General features: G+C 44.0%; 1 protein-coding gene across 1 annotated transcript in view; it reads left to right on the top strand.

The window, feature by feature from the left end:
• The window catches only part of cnih3 (cornichon family AMPA receptor auxiliary protein 3), a 63453-nt gene that overhangs the window by 31515 nt on the left and 15371 nt on the right, over window positions 1–16567 (top strand).

Here is a 16567-nt window from a genome sequence, read left to right as displayed (position 1 = left end):
TGAATGAAGATGTATTCCACAGTGTACACTCCATCTGCCAACGCCCGGCTGATGTCGCAGGAGCTTGTTGTCAGCAAACAGACAGCAACAGACTTTAACCCGAAGATAATACATGCAAAGCAGGTAACGTGCGGCAGCACGGTGTGCATGGTTTTAATAGCGGATTGCTGGCTATCTCGTTGAGTCAAATATGACAAGCAGCATAATTCCCAACAACTGGAGTCCATGAGCTGCTGCTTCCACACAACCATCTGTCCATCCAGATGCCACTTCGAGGACTTAGGTACACAATCCGCCGAAGCTATGCAATATCATGGTGGGAAATCTCTCCAAGAAGACAAACTCAGCTGGTCAGGCTGCCTGCGCCAAGGTCACTCAGATTCAAGCCCAGGGCAAATGCGCAACGCAACCCGAACGCTTCATAAATATTCACGAGGTGTGCTTGGTTAAAAAACGTAGCTGGCACGTGGTGGGGCAACTCCACACTTTGTATCTACTGCATGACACCAGTGAGCGGTCATCCACAATATGGGTTTCCCCATTTCTGTTAGTATGACACATTACAGCATATGACGATGATTTCGAGTAAGAATATAAAAGGTGCACAACCCTTTTCTTTACATCGCACATATCACAATGACCACTGATTTCAAAAGGGCAGAGCGTCACCTGCTGCTGACACCTGTCCGTGTTAAACATGTGTGCTCATAATATTTTACTTGCAGAGTAGATAGTTCATATTTTTCCTTTCTTTCTTTGGGAGCAAATGCCCTGTCACACACAGGGGCACAGACATGCAAACTTAATAGAACATGCTGCTTGCGGCGTCGCCAGTGATATTTAATGGAAAGTAGCTAAATTCTGCTTAGAAGTAAGAAAAATGTTACGAGACGTTTGCGAAGTAAAAACATTAACTATACAGTATATACACATTTCTTTTAAATGAAAGGAAGAAAAAAAGCTTTTCTAGGTGGCTACCATCTGCTATATGCATCTATATGACGGCTGTTGTATTGACCATATACAAATGCAGACTGAATTCAGGTGTCATGAAATGAGAAGATCCAAATAAACACATCCTCTACGTGCTTGCTTGGGTACACTCTCAGTGCTCTCACAGTGTTATTTCCAACCACAGAAGGCAACAGTAAAAATGTGTCTAAAGACCCACTGTACCTTACCCAGCCCTCACCAAACAACAGACACATACATGTGTTGTTATATTTTTTCCATCAGCGAGTGTGTGCGCCCACGACACTGCAAGCGCAACATCTGCACATGCGTCCCCCAAATATTAATAAAAGCTACTAGGCCTCTATCACATGCTAATGTGCACGTCTGTTTGAGTGTCAAGGCCTCAGTGATCAGCCTGGGAACTTAGTGGAGCATTTAGCAAGTAATGACCCAGCTATTTTCCATAGAAGTTGGTGGAGATCAAAGCCAGAGCTACGAGACTTTCACTCAACCAGGGGCCATTCACCATGGCTCTAAAGGGATATTCATTTTAGCTCCTTAACTCATTACGGGAACCTTCACTTTGCTAAAAGTTACTGGAACATGCCGGCTGCATGAATTTTACCCAAAATTATGAGAAATTTGATTCACACAAGTTATCATTTTTGCTGAAATTCTGCCTCTGTGTATGTGTGACTCTGGCCTACAGTAAATGCAAATTCTGCGTCATCAATGGGAAGCATGAGCGCGGTTGTAGAAGAATTAACTGATCGTTATTTCGATGCTCGGAAGCTAAAAAAAACATCATATCGAAGTGAAGCAAGTTCCAGTTCCAGCCAACCAGGTCTTAGGATGCAGAGGAGTCAGACGAGAAGGGGAGGTTGGAGGGTCCCCTGTGGTGCTTTTGAAGTTCCGGTACAAAGGCCTCTTTACCTGACGCCCCCCTCGGTCTCTCTCTGACTCACTCTCATTGACTGTATCCATCATGCATCCATCCCAACATGTCACTCAATTCCACATGCCCTCCCTCATTGTTTCATCCACCTCTGTGCGTACACACACACACACCCACCCACACACACACACACACACACGCTGTACATACTGTATCGTACAGTCTACAGAAGCCAGCAGCCTGAGTGTGCAGATGCTGTGCTGTGCGCGTGTGTGTGTGTGTGTGTGTGTGTGTGTGTGTGTGTGCGTGCGTGCGTGCGTGCGGAGTGCATTGTCTGATGTGGGGCCACTGAGGGCCCGTCCTGCATACTTTGATAAAAAAAACTCTGTGAAGTTTGCCAAGAAACAGGACACAAAGGAAAACTGGCTGCACCGCACAGATGGTGGTTCTGTGTGTGGGATTTAGCTCTGTGTGTGTGCGTGTGTGTGCGTGTGTGCGCGTGTGTGTGTGTGTGTGTGTGTGTGTGTGTGTGTTCCTCTTTCAGGTTTTGTTTATGGATGAAAAGGCATTTAAGCAAAAAGTGGATGTCAGTGCTGCAATTCCTCTAGACTAATGTAGTCAACGCAGATATTTTTAAAACAGCACATAATGAGAGGGACACATTTAGAGCGGATCTCTTTCTATTCAAGCAGTGAACAACACACCAGTGGATTCCATGGGCTCTATTTCCCCGCAGGTGCAATTCAAGCTTAAGAGAAATGGAGGGGGGGTTTTTTATGCAGTTTTTCCTGAGACTTAAGTCGATCACTTTCCATTTTCTGCATGCAGTTTGGTAAAAAGCCTGCCACCAGAGGACACAGAATATTTGCAAATCCATTTTAAACACACATTCATACTTATTTGGTGACGCGATGCAATTCTGGCGACTCGCGGAATCAGTCAGATCTTTTCTGTGTCGTCGCTCAAACGCCCGGTGCGTGTGTTTTATCTGCAATCTGTGATTTCAGAGAGGGGCTGCGAGTAATTCCACGCGCTGTTGGCACAGAACCGGCGGCAGCACCAAGTCGTGAATCATTCAAATGTCTATGATTTCAGCGGATTATGTTGACTTGATTGTCCTTCGGCTCGGACCCGTCTTCATGGCTCGGGCGCACACGCGCACAACTCACAAATCCTGCTCAACTTGCACACTGCTGACAAATATACCGTCATTAATTATTCATTAATTATTATTCATTAATTCTTTGACTTTTACCACTTGGCTTGGTTTCATGAATAACTAGTAATTCTCCAAACCCAATTATTGTATTGTTTCCATTTTTTTGTTGGATAAATAAGGGGGGCAGAATATGGACTGCAGCACCTGTGGTCATCAAAACTAAAAAAAAAAAAAAGGTATTTCAGATTTAGTGTCTGCGCCCTATTAGGGGAAAATTAGAGTCCTATGACTGTTACAAAAATGTCCATCTTGGTATGGAGTATTGTTCAGTTGAGTGATTCCCTAAGTGGCTTCTGGGAACCTGTCGGGGTCCTGGGGCTGGGATCCCCATCATGATTTCACAACAACTTTAATAACTTGAAAGGATCCACATATTTTGAAGAAAACATAATACCGACAATTCTAGTTATAAGCGACCTGCACACTGAATACTTTCATTAGAATAGATTAGCAAAATAACTCCATTTACTTGGGGTCAAAGAAACATTTGAGGAGTCCTGACCCAGTGTCTGTTCTTTTGATTAGGAATATATATGTTGTTTCTTGCCTCGTGAAACAACACAATTTTGTTATTGTTCTTAAAAAAGATAAGCTACTTGATTCTGGAGTCTGTCGGACATGCACAACCTGGGTTTGTGAATGTCACAAACCCAGAGATATTAAGAGGTACGTTTGTAGGGAAGCTTAAACATGTCATTATTATGGAATTATTGTGGCTGCACTTATTAATTGGTCCGCAGTGACACAGACAAAGACGCACCAGTGATTTGCTGTACAACCATCGCACCTCCTCGTCCCAACCCCTGCTGCGTAAACAGCAATGTACTTACGCGGATATGAAATATGAAATGCACATTGCAGATTTGTGCAGAACGTAAATACAACTCCCAGGGTGACTTAGCCGTGCATCCCCTCATGATGCTGAACAGTGAAACGTGGCCTCCGGAGAAGAGGCGCACGCTCAAGGTTACTCCGATACAAGTAGGAAATTACTTCTGCAGCATTTTCACTTGCATGGTTTCTCCGTGCTTTTTACTCGAAAGGGCACATCGGGGGTTAATGCAGAGTTCACACCTCGAACTCGAGCGTCAAAGATCTGTGCACATGTACATGAGCACCTGCGCGCCGTCTCCTCTCCACTGCCACCGCTGGCCCCGGGGACGAGGCTGCTGTTATGTTTGGTTTGGAAACAGCCGAGGGTTCAGGTGGTTTCAGACTCACGGCCCGAGACCACCTTTAGACGGGAGCTGTTCTCTACAAACGCACAACGCACATTTTAAAATAGTAGTGATATCCTGTGTGTGTGTGTGTGTGTGTGTGTGTGTGTGTGTGTGTGTGTGTGTGTGTGTGTGTGTGTGTGTGTGTGTGTGTGTGTGTGTGTGTGTGTGTGTGTGTGTGTGTGTGTGTGCCGTCTCCATCTGCAGCTCTGGCCATTGACTTTTGGAACAAAACATTTCCTACAAGGCTTTCACTTTATCATTTTCTGGCTGTACTGTAGTGTCATTTATGGCCAGTTTGTTCTCATAATGATAATTAACGAATACATTAGCATGAAGAGAAAGATAGTAATGTGTTGCGGCAGTGTTTCAGCTCAGGGTAGAGATGTTCGGTGATGGAGGGCGCAGCTTTCTTTCCTGCTGCACCGTTGCTCCATTCCAGGAGCAATTGTCTGGAAAAATTTTAAACGGCATTCTCCTCTTGGACGTTCACAGTCACAAGCGGGGGGAAACCGTTAGGATGTGTGGACCCTTTTGGAAACAATGTTGCTCCAGGTCCCCTCTTAATTACCGCTATTTGTACTTTCCAGTAGAATCTTTATAGATCGTGGTCCCCTGTGAGTATCTTCACTTTGTACCTGGTTGGCGCCGCCACTGGGCTAAAGGAAAGGAGACTGTAACAACAGAGAGCCAGCAAGAACTTTTGTTTGTTCACAAACAGACATTGCATGTGGCAGAAACAACAGATTTTTTTTTTTGCCATGCTTAAGGCACTGAACGATTTCTTGACTAACTAAAAAGAGAATATTAAAAACATCACATTTGCCTTGTGGGTGGTGATATGGGAGAAGTCATTACCACGATGCATTGTCATTAAGATCAAATTATTTTATTTCGTGGTGACACGAGTTTGGTCGCAGACCAAAGTGTTGGTTCAGGGGAAATTAAAGTCTTGACCATTATGCTGGACAAACTCTACACTTAGTGGGAGGAATCGGGTGCTTATGTCGCTACTGCTCAATGTATGAGACTCTCGTCCACCAATAAATGACCAGATTGGTCGTTTCTGAAGCAGTGTATTACGACATATGTGGTCATTTTAAAGACCGCAGACCTCTAGCGGTAGTTATGTACATGGCAGCTAGAGGTCAGTGGTTGACCTGGTATGTCCGTCCATTTGTGTATTTAAAGCTACAGGGTGTAACATTTAGAAGAACGTATTCACAGAAATTGAATATACTGTCCATCATTGTATGTTCATATATGTATAATCACCTGCAACAAGAACCGCTTGTTTTTTTCGTCAACTTTGAATGATTTAAATATAGTAACATTAGGGAGACCCGACCTCCGTGTAAGTCTCCATGTTTGCTACGTCGTGTTGCGCTGCGTTCCGTTTTCCACTGCGACTCGGGAGGTCTGGGAAAGAAATCACCACCCCGACTTCTTGGGTCCGAGCGGTTCCGAGGTATAATGGAACACAGCATTAAAAACGGTTGCAGAAAACGGTCCAGAATACGTCGCATCCGCAACGAATTTCCAGCGCTGCGGGAAACCAGAAATGGAATTAGCGGTAGGCCACCATAAAGTGTCCCCTATCTGATGCTCAGTTGGTTGCGGTTTGCAACTTTTCCACCAAATGCCGCCATGGTCTTTTTTACCACATGCGACATAGTATGAGTTGAAGGACTTGTTGTAATAAAGCCGCCACCACTACCACCACCCCTGCCCCCTTGCATCAGGGCACATCTCACAGTGTCCACGTCTTCCGAAATAGAACAGGGTATAATCACATTGGCTGGGCCCTGCAAAGAAGGGGGGATGCAGAGGAGAGAGGAGAGGAGGACTCATTAGCTTGTCAGGGAGCCTGCGAAGTGGCCACGCAGACTAAGAGACGAGGAAAGTGCTCACTTAGAGGGAAACAATACCACAAGGTACAATAAAATATTCTACCCAGCATCCCCCAGGACGTACGATCACAGCGGACAATTCTACACCTAATGATTTAAGTCCAACACCAATGTGGTAGTATAGCGTGCGCCCTTTGCTGTGGATGGGGGGCGCATAGCACATCCGACTTTGGGGGTGTGCGTTCTGTCACAGGCCTGCAATTAACATTCCTTTTTTTTTTTTTCTTACTTAATTCTTACCACAAACCTTCACAACCCTTAAGCACCTTTTTTGTTTTACTTTGTTAGCTAGCAACATACACACTGTCCCAAAATGCCCAGTGCTTGTGCTGTATGTGTCCGTGTGACCACTCATCTTCACAGCCATCTTAATTATCAAAATAGTAACATTATGAATTATTTCAATCTAGTTCTGATACATCGTCTGGAGATAAGAGGGTGAGTCGTCCACCCACATCTTGACTCTCTCGGTACTTGCACTGACGCTGTAATTTATGCGACCATAATTCTAAGCACAAGTTAAGACCTTAGATGATATTAAGAAAGCATGGGGGTCAAAGACAAGACGTCCATTACATTTACTGCACAAGAAAACCCCAAAATGCACTTTTTTTCACTACAGATGTGAGGATCCATCCTGCTCCATTTCTCATCTGTTAGTCAAAACAAAAATCTCATACAAGAAATCATTTCAAGTGAGATGATGACCCTGTCACGTGTTTTCTGCAAGACATGATACACGTGTGTGTGTGTGTGTGTGTGTGTGTGTGTGTGTGTGTGTGTGTGTGTGTGTGTGTGTGTGTGTGTGTGTGTGTGTGTGTGTGTGTGTGTGTGTGTGTGTGTGTGTGTGTGTGTGTGTGTGTGTGTGTGTGTCTCAAAGGCAGAGGGATATTCTGCATGGCAATCCCCACTTTGACACTGATACCGAAGACTTTCATTACCAAATGAGACGCACCACACCAACTATAACAAAATGTCTGCTGACATCTATAAAAAAGTCTTTGACTGGTGCATATTTTACTCAGCAGTTGCTTTTGTAGTCTTGACTGTAAAGAACCATCTTCTTCTTCTTCTTCTTTTTGTTAAGTGAAATCTCAAAATGATACAAATTGGAGTTCATCTCGGACTTTATTACCCCAGTTTCTTCCAGCTGAAGGCAATGTTGCATATGTCGCCGGTCCAGAGACTCCATCTGAGTGCACGAGGGCTTTTGGAATATGCCGACGCCTGCGGCAGCTGTCCTCACCGACTCATGCGGAGAGAGCATTTCATCCACTCAATTGCAAAAAAACAAGACTCTTCCAATTTCACGCCCATCATTCCTGCCCTCGGGGTGAAAGGGCATCAGCGGCGAGCGGCGGAATGCTGTGGCGACCTCGGTTTATTTGAGATGAATGAGAGGAGCCTTTGATGTTCCAGCTCAAGGGAACGTGGTCTCTCAGCAGCCCCGGCAATCAATGGGAGTAGCCGTTGACTGTTAAACAGTACCGAGACGTCGGGGCAGATCTCGCATTTCAGAACATGAAAAAATGTTTTAAAGCGTAGAAAGGAAAACTATTTCAGTTATTATTTCAATCCTCGCTACTCAAGAAACTGCTGAGATCAGCGAACACAGTCGGACGAGGAGAGGGAACCACAGCCAATGGCATAATTATAATTCAAACCGTCCGTTGTATATATCCATCACCATTTATAGGCCGACCCCTTATTTCACCTCTTAACAACAAGACAATGTCCCAGCATCTATATAATCTACTTAAATGATTGTGAATCCCCACAATCTTAAAACTTACCAATGTATTGCTTTGTATTGTAATTTGACTTTGACCAACACATTGTATCGTGGATGGGTAATAATCGATGATGAACTCTACTCAGGGGTTAGCAGAGGCTAGCTGAAGTTAGCAAAGTTTAGGTACTGTAGATATTGCTGTGTGACGGACATCACAGAGTCATTTAGTTTTCTCTCTCTCACTTTGGAATTAATCACTATTTCAAGCCTCCTGTTGCCACTGCGGTCAACCAAAGTGCACTGGCTCACTTTAAAGCACCTTTGTGTCCAATGTTTATGTTGCAAATTAAATATTCTGGTGGAGTTTTGTTGGTAAGTGAATTCTGTGTGTTACTTTAAACCAGGGGTGGGGAACCTTTTTCCTATCAAGGGCCATTTCGATTTTTTAGATCATCCCTCGGGGCCCATACTAAATTATTGAACACACAACCTCTGTTGCAATTTTTAAGACAGGGTGCTCATGATGTATTTTTATTGCCTTTTCAACTTATTTGAAATAAAATCAAGATCATGACCCTTTAATTTCATGTTTGTGGCCACTTTGAATTTTATCCATCTTTATCTATTTAAAGTTTAAACCCAAGGCCCACAGGTCTGATGTTTGCATTGCTGTATGACCAGAGCCTATACTCAAGTCAAATGGATCAGTCCTACAGACAAGGACGTTGACTTTACTTTGGTTTTTAGACTTTTAGAAACAAACATTGAAGAAGCTTGTTCCAGAGTGGACCTACGAGAACAGATGATTCTGTGAACCATATGTTCACGCAGTTTTAGAGGCAACATTGATTAAAACACATAAAATATCTACGTGGCCCCTTTGTAAAGTAATGGTAAAAAATAACCCTGATGATGTCATCAATCAATAATGTTGAAATAATTCTGAAAAAGCGAATTGATTGATAAACGATTCATTCCAGGTCTAAAGCAAACTCATGGGACTAGACACCGAGCCTTCTTGGTCGCAGCCGGAAAGGTGTGGAACACCATCCCCCTCTCCATCAGAGCCGCTACATCTGTGGTCCTTTAAGTCCAAGCTAAAATCCCACCTCTTCTCCCTGGCATTTGAGACCGACTAAATATGTTGTTTTTTTATGTTTGTACCTTTTATCTAATATTAATTAATTGTTAAGCACTTTGGTAAATTTGCTATGGACGTGTCGCACGACCGAAATTTTGCCAAGTTGCTGTTGTCCTGAGATCAACAATGTGTATGAGGCTCCTGGGACAACAACTTCCTCAGTTACAAATCTGTGATGTCATCACAGAGAGCTACTCAACCCCCAACCCTATACCACATCTAGGTGTCAGGACAGCAGACTTCTGGCCAAATCAGGACCTCCTGACACATCTCTTTTCTGGCTGTTTGACAGTTAAAAAAAACGTGCCAGGTGCAACATGCATTAAACCAATGTCATCTCCTATTCCTTTTTGCTTACACTTTGGTGTATCGCTATCATATCACAAGGGATTTGCTAGGTAGAGAGAGAGTCGCAATCGCTTCTTTTGTCACGGCCACTCTGTTGAGATCTATGCTTTCACACGTGCTGCTGCTCTGCAAGCTGCACAAGCAGGTGGCTGACAAATAGTCAGTGTGACCAGGGGTGAGATGATGAGCGGAGAGAATAGAGCCGTGAAACAGCACAGTGAAAATGCCGCATCTCTCTTTGCACCTCATCTCGTTAATTCCCTATTTATTGATTTCCCCTCATTAGTTGGGAGTGTTTCCCCGTGACCCGGTGTGCTCTGCGCGCATCAGCGTCCCGTTTGAAAAGCTCTCCAGCCTCTTTTTCAGCTGCGAGTGCGCCCCGCTCCATGGCCGGTGGCCTCACTAATTGGACCTGGAGAGGTCGAGGCCGGGCAGAGTTGGCCCTGCCAGGTTCCTCTTGGGCTCTGACGGTAGCGTGGGCAGAGGCGCTAAATTACCATGTTGGATGGTGATTTGCAGAAAGCGGTCGGAGAGGAATGTTTGCCTCGGCGCAGGGGTAGTGAGGAGAAAAAAAGAGCATGTGAGAGTGAACAAGCAGAGACACTTCTGTCGGTTGGACTTCTAGATCAAAGAGACTGATATATTTTACAAAGACACAGGAGTAAGAAAAGCGTTAATGTTTTCCATTTTATTTAAAGGAGACTTATTATGCTTTTTTCATTTTTTTCCCTTTCGAGATGAACTTCGAGATGTGCGCCGGAAGCGGTTGACCCATCACAACAGAGTGGGCCAGCTGGCCAATCAGAGCAGACCGGGCTTCATTGGGAGGGAGGGGTCTTGAAGAGACGAAAGCTAAAACCAAGTGTTTCAGATGGAGGCTGGAAACAGGAGCTGCAGAAATGGACAGTATGAGGAAACTCATGTTTACTGAACATTAGGGGAAATGAAAACCCTTCCAAGTAATAAACCAAATGAAAATTAGGAACCTGAATATGAGCATAATATGTCTCCTTTAATGCTTTCTTTATTGAAAACAACTGTCAGTATATGATCTTATATATCGCAATTCAGTCATCTGATTGTTGGTCATTGAAATCTCGCCGTAGTCAACACAACCAATACATTTTGGTCTAATTTCCATCACACCTTTTGCCGTGCAATTTCAAAATTGGTGCGGGGAAACAACTATGTTGAAAAGAGTAACCTAATATTATAATTTGAAAACGCTTTTCAGTTACATTTGGACATCTGTCGGCATGGTAATTTTACCCAGATGACCTATGGGATAAGTTTTTTGCGGAGGATATTCTCACCATTTCACACTTTTTTCAGACTGGGTGGCAAACTGTAAAAGGGATAGAAAGGTTGTATTTTTTTTTTTTTAATGGTGATTATGAAAAGACATTGACTTCCAGGCAGCGTATTATCACGCTGATCTTAACAGTCAAACAAGTGAGCACAGCAGAAAGTCACTATGAGAAGTCAAAAAGCAAAAGTTGCAGCAGGTACAGGAATTTGATAAATCACCTAAAATCCAGTCTTTGTGCTAAGCTCAGGTCGTCGTCTCCTGGCTCCACGGACATGGAAGCAGTGTCCATGTTCTCATCTAGCTCTCTCTGAAGGAAATTAACTAAGGCATTTCCCAAAATGTCAAAATATCCCCATGAAAACAATAAATTGATTAGTCACTGTGGTCATATTTGCTGTTATTTTTCCGGCTACTTTATCTCCTCTTCGCTCATCCAGAGTGGCTCCTGTTGTAATGAGCTGAACTATTTTCTGCAGGTAACATGCTTAGCGAAGCACGTCATTAGACTCTGTGCATGCTGCTGTTTGAATGTGGCTGCAGTGGGCTGCTCAAATGTCTGCCAACACAGTCTATTTTTTTTAACAGTGTGAAAAAAAAAATCACGGCTACCTCTCTGCCACACAAAGCACAGGCGACGATAAAATGGCGAAATGTGTTTTTCTTCTTGCTCTATTCTATGGTAGCGCCAACATCTGTACTTGTTCAGTTTTGTGTCTTGACACAATTTACGATGACATTTTTGAAAAAAAAGGATATTGTTTGTCACTCTTCTGCTCCTTTGTCACTGTGCAGAACATATACACTGAACAAAATTATAAACGCAACACTTGTTTTTGCCCCCATTTTTCATGAGCTGAACTCAAAGATCTAAGACACTCTGTCCCCAAAAGGCTTATTTCTCTCAAATATTGTTCACAATCTGTCTAAATCTGTGTTAGTGAGCACGAGATAATCCATCCACCTCACAGGTGTGGCATATCGAGACGCTGAGTAGACAGCATGATTATTGCACAGGTGTGCCTCAGGCTGGCCAATAAAAGGCCAGTCAGTATCTGGTGTGGCCACCATTTGCCTCACGCAGTGCGACACACCGCCTTCGCATAGAGTTGATCAGGTTGCCTCACACTTTACCACAGTCCAATATATTACCCTTGCAAAAAAGAAAAAGTTGTGTTCATTCAGCTTAAAATGCCAATTTTCTGTTGGGCTGTCACAGAGGTGTTGCGCTAATTTCATAGGGCCGGGCTTGCTCCTGTCAGTTTGGCTTACAGTGTTTCCAACTTGCAGAGTCGCCGTGTTTATCTCGGGACACTCGCCACTGGAGTAATATAAAGATATCCCCACATGAATGAAGCCTCGCCAGTGTTGCTGCTGAGGGGGATCAGATGGGTACGAGGGCAGCCCCCGGGCACTGCAGCCAGAGAAACAGATCTTCAGTCCCAGCCAGGCACAGTCCCAGATGAGACTGCCCTCTCACACACTCACACACACAGATCTGCTGTGATTGAAGGAAGAACATCATTTTTCACCATTAGCATTGAAATTGAATGTACATGCTCGAGCTCACAAACACAAATTGTTTCCTCGGTTCATGCAAACGCACGTACACAATTATCTGCTGTATGGTGAACATGCTCACTGAATATAAACGAGTCACAGCAAGGTGTGTGTGTGAACTGAAAAACCATATTCAGCATTTGTAACAGTAAATAGCCAGTGAACGGTCTCTGTTGTGTAGCTCTGTGCAATTTGTCAACGACTAAACGTTACAAATTTCAACACAGCTGTTCATACGGACGACCGTGACTGCTCAGCAGACCTCGACTGAACGGTCCGTGGTCGGCGCGTTTGATTGGGAGTGCAAACAGGATGTTGTGCCAAATCGTGAACATCAGAAAGGAGCTGGTCCAGGTCCCCAACTTTACAGCAGACCATCAAAAGTGGTGTGTTTTTGGTTGTTGAAATATAGAATTCACACCAAACAGGATAAGATTGTAACGGGGGGAATTGAACCCAAGAGCAGTACACCACAGGGAGTTGGCAATGTATTTTATTGCAGCACACCAGCAGGTTGGGGAAGAGAAAAACAGGCTAAAGGCAGCTTGTAGCGTGTACCAGGCAGAAGAAAAGGCCTGGTAACACAGCTGAGAGAGGGGTGTAACACAGCTGAGAGTCTGTAAGATGAGGCAACCCACCGCATTGATGGCTGGAAACTCACGACGAAGAGCAGGTACGGGGAGAAGCAGAGCTCCAGAAACACAGAGCTCGTAGTCGGGGACAGAAGGCAGAGGTGCTTACCGTGGCAGAGACGAGGCAGGGAGGTCGGGGTGAAGCAGGGTCGGAGGCCGGGGAAATCAGTCCAAACGCTGGAAAGTCTGCCATCGACGCAAAGAACAATCTGCCACTGAGCCTGTGAACTGGAGAGGCTTATATACTGGGTCTGATTGTGGATGAGATGCAGCTGAGAGACCAGGTGAGGGCAATGAACTAACGAGGTGGGTGTGGCTGGCTGGCAGATAGGAGCAGAGGTGGAGTGAGTGGAAATTTACTGGAGCCAGTATGGAGGTGAGCAGACTGTGACAAAGATACCCTTGTTTATATGGAAGGAATTGGGGCGATGTGATGTGATCTTGCACAATCCCTTGTTTAATGTAGAGATTCATTTAATATATTATGTACATTTAATATATATTCATTATAAAATAGAATGTGCAATTCTTATAAATGCACATTGTTCACCTCCAAATAGAGCTCATAAAAGACCGCGGGATCCCAAGTATTTGGAAGACAAAAGGTTTCATTTCAGAGGTACACGTCGTTGTGTTTATCCCTTGAAGAGTCTCGCAAAAACGTGACCTTCTACCTTTTGCGAGAGTTTGAAGATTGAGTGTTCTCCAATCGACCGATTCATATCTGTAAAAACAGGCCATCGACTGGTTCATGTAGTACATTCAGGTGGATCTGGGGGTCCACACATGAATGTAGACACGTCTTTCACATTGTCACCCTTATTAAAAAATGTATTGTCTAAATGGGTTTGAGTGAGGGCCACCAGTTTATGCTAAAGTCTAACTGGATGACGGCTTACTGGAAGACATCACCGCGTCAGCGATCATAAAACCATGCATATTATAGAAAACTTGGAATTTCACGCTTTGGCTTTAAATGCCGATTAACATTGTTGTGTTTTACACATTGCAGTTGTTTTACATTCTCTATCGAGGCCGGTTGGGGACACAATGCTCTTTTTTAATCTTGTCAACATCACTTTTTTATGTTGTCGTCTTTAGAACATCTCAGTGCTGCGTGGTTACCGCAGTGACAGATCACGTGTGCACCTTCATCTGAGTGCTGTGCCGGTAAACATGAGGCATTTGAAACAGAAACGGGAGTCGCTGAAGCTCAATGTGACCATTTGTTTTTTGCAAGTGTGTGTGTGTGTGTGTACGCATGTGTGTGTGGCTTCCCTGCTGTATGTGTGAAAGCATATACAGATATATTAAGCTTTTGTCTGAGCAGGAGTTTTCTATTCTTCAGTGAAAACGTGTATTTTTTCCTGCTATTAAGCGGCGTGTAGCCATCTGAATAATGCATTCTGAACCACGGTCTTGTTACGGCAGCGTGCACAGTAATGTTCGAGGCCACGGGATTGGTGCGGTAATGTGCCGCCCTGTACACTGTTAAATATACATGAGTGGCGAAGTGGCTTTCTTTGTGAACAACATTAACTGCGGCGTTGACAGGCTTCGGTGGACTAAGGCGGGGATTTCGGTCATTGTTCGCGGGGATTTGCATGACACGCAATTTTAACCACGCTATAAAATTGGCCTGAGAGCCACATAAGCCAGGCTTTATTGGTTGCGTGTCAAATCCTGTGGTAGCCAATTATTAAACACATGTTTGGGCTGTAATCTGAAGTGAAGGTCTGCAGCACTCTCAGTGCTTAAGATGCAGCAAATTTCTGTTGCTAGGATACGAAGAACCACAAAAAACAATTTTTTTCCCCAAACTATTTTCAATCATTTAATATGTAAACAGCAGTAGGCAAAATGCATTTTTCAACACAATATTGAAATATTATCACTCATTATGAAAAGTAATTAAATCTTTGACTCCTAGGGAAATAGGTTTGGTCCTTAAGTAGCTTAAAGGCTCTTCTCTAACGTTGCGTGTCTGTCGTTGGTGGCTGAACGTGAACTGTGGGAGGGTTGCTGTTTTTTATTTGGTTGTTTTTATTGGAAAAAGCTGGCTGATAAAGTAAATGCAGCCGATGAGAGTGAACCAATCAATGGAGAGTGAACCAAAAATCATGGCTCATACAACCAGGCACTGTGGTAGCACCGTCCACGTTATTCACAAATTCATTTAGACAACTGTTATATTATTTTACAATGCACGACATGGGCGGCTGTGGCTGAGGAGGTAGAGTAGGCCGCCCACCGACCCGAAGGTCGGCGGTATGATCCCGGCTTCATGATCCCAGCTTCCCCCGGTCCGCATGCTGATGTGTCCCAATTTACGTGTTGGGACTTATCCCGTAAATTGCCTCTGGCGACTCTTCCTGTAGTGTATGAATGGGACGGAAACAGCGCTGTATGAATATGGGTGGACGTAACTTGTGCTGTAAAGCGCTTTGAGTGGTCAATTAGATGAGAAAAGCACAGTATAAATATAGTCCATTTACCATTTAAATAAATAAATGAGCCTTGTCGTGTGGACCACGCACGGTGCCAGTTTTGGATTGAAGCAGAATTTTTATTTTTAATGTAGAGGACATTTTAACTGGGGACAATGACAGTGTTGTATGTCCATCTGTAGATTCACTGCATTATGTATAGGGAACTTTATGGTAGCAATTAGCTGGGGAGACCAGTGAAGCATGTAGCAGCCAGATACAGAAACGGAGCTCAAAAATAGATCAGATTTTGCAATATGATCAAATTATGGTAACATTACCCACTGTTTTTTTAGCAGACCAGGTTATGGCGGCCAAAACCACAAGCGTGAGGAATTAAGAAATGTGTATAGCTTTAAAATTGAACTTTTATTTGTGGACACACCACTCCTGCTCATGTCATGGCCGGGGGTCTCCGCATCACTTTATCATTTTGGATAATGCTCAACAAAAAGGCCTATTTTTTTTTTTAATTCAGTCAATAACAAGGGCAGTAAAAACAGTTAAGTCTGATAAAGAGAAACTGGGCCTGATTTGGCTGTAAACATCTTGCGTCGCCTTGCCAACGTGCATGTGGATGGAATTTGAGTGTTTTGCGAGGGGCCATTATAAAACTGGACTTAAACCAGCTTCTTTTAAATTTTCCCTCAACTTTTGACTTTGAGGAACAAAAGTGAGCCTCGTTGCTGAAGGGGTCGTGGCGGGTGGGGGACCTTACCCTCACTGCCTGCCAGGAGGTGGTCTTGCCATATGATAATTATGATAATGATGGCACGCTGCCATCAGTATGTGCTGCCCGTTGCGAAGCTAAGCTCCCCATAATCTGGACAGGGGCATTTAGCCATTTGGAATACATGCATGTAGACAGATTTCAGAGGCTAAATATAGGAGAGGCAGAGGATTTGAATGCTAATGATGCTTGATGCGTTGTTGTCTTTTTTCCCCTGTGGGCATTAAAATGATAATGTGGCATCTGCTAACAAACTGCCCTTTAGTTAAATATAGTTCTGCTTAAATACTATCTGCATTTAGCGATGCCATAAAAAGATTTTGATCGTGCAATCGCCAAGGCGACATCCCCCTTCCTTTTATTTTGTAGATGATCGGCAATCTTGATGACAGCGATCGCTTCCCCACTTGCAAACGTTCCACCAAAACAAGTCCAGC

Source organism: Scophthalmus maximus, chromosome 18 (genome assembly GCF_022379125.1).
Source record: "Scophthalmus maximus strain ysfricsl-2021 chromosome 18, ASM2237912v1, whole genome shotgun sequence".
Classification (NCBI taxonomy): Eukaryota; Metazoa; Chordata; class Actinopteri; order Pleuronectiformes; family Scophthalmidae; genus Scophthalmus; species Scophthalmus maximus.
The sequence above is the reverse complement of the archived record's forward strand: the minus strand, read 5'-3'. Positions and strand labels throughout refer to the sequence as shown.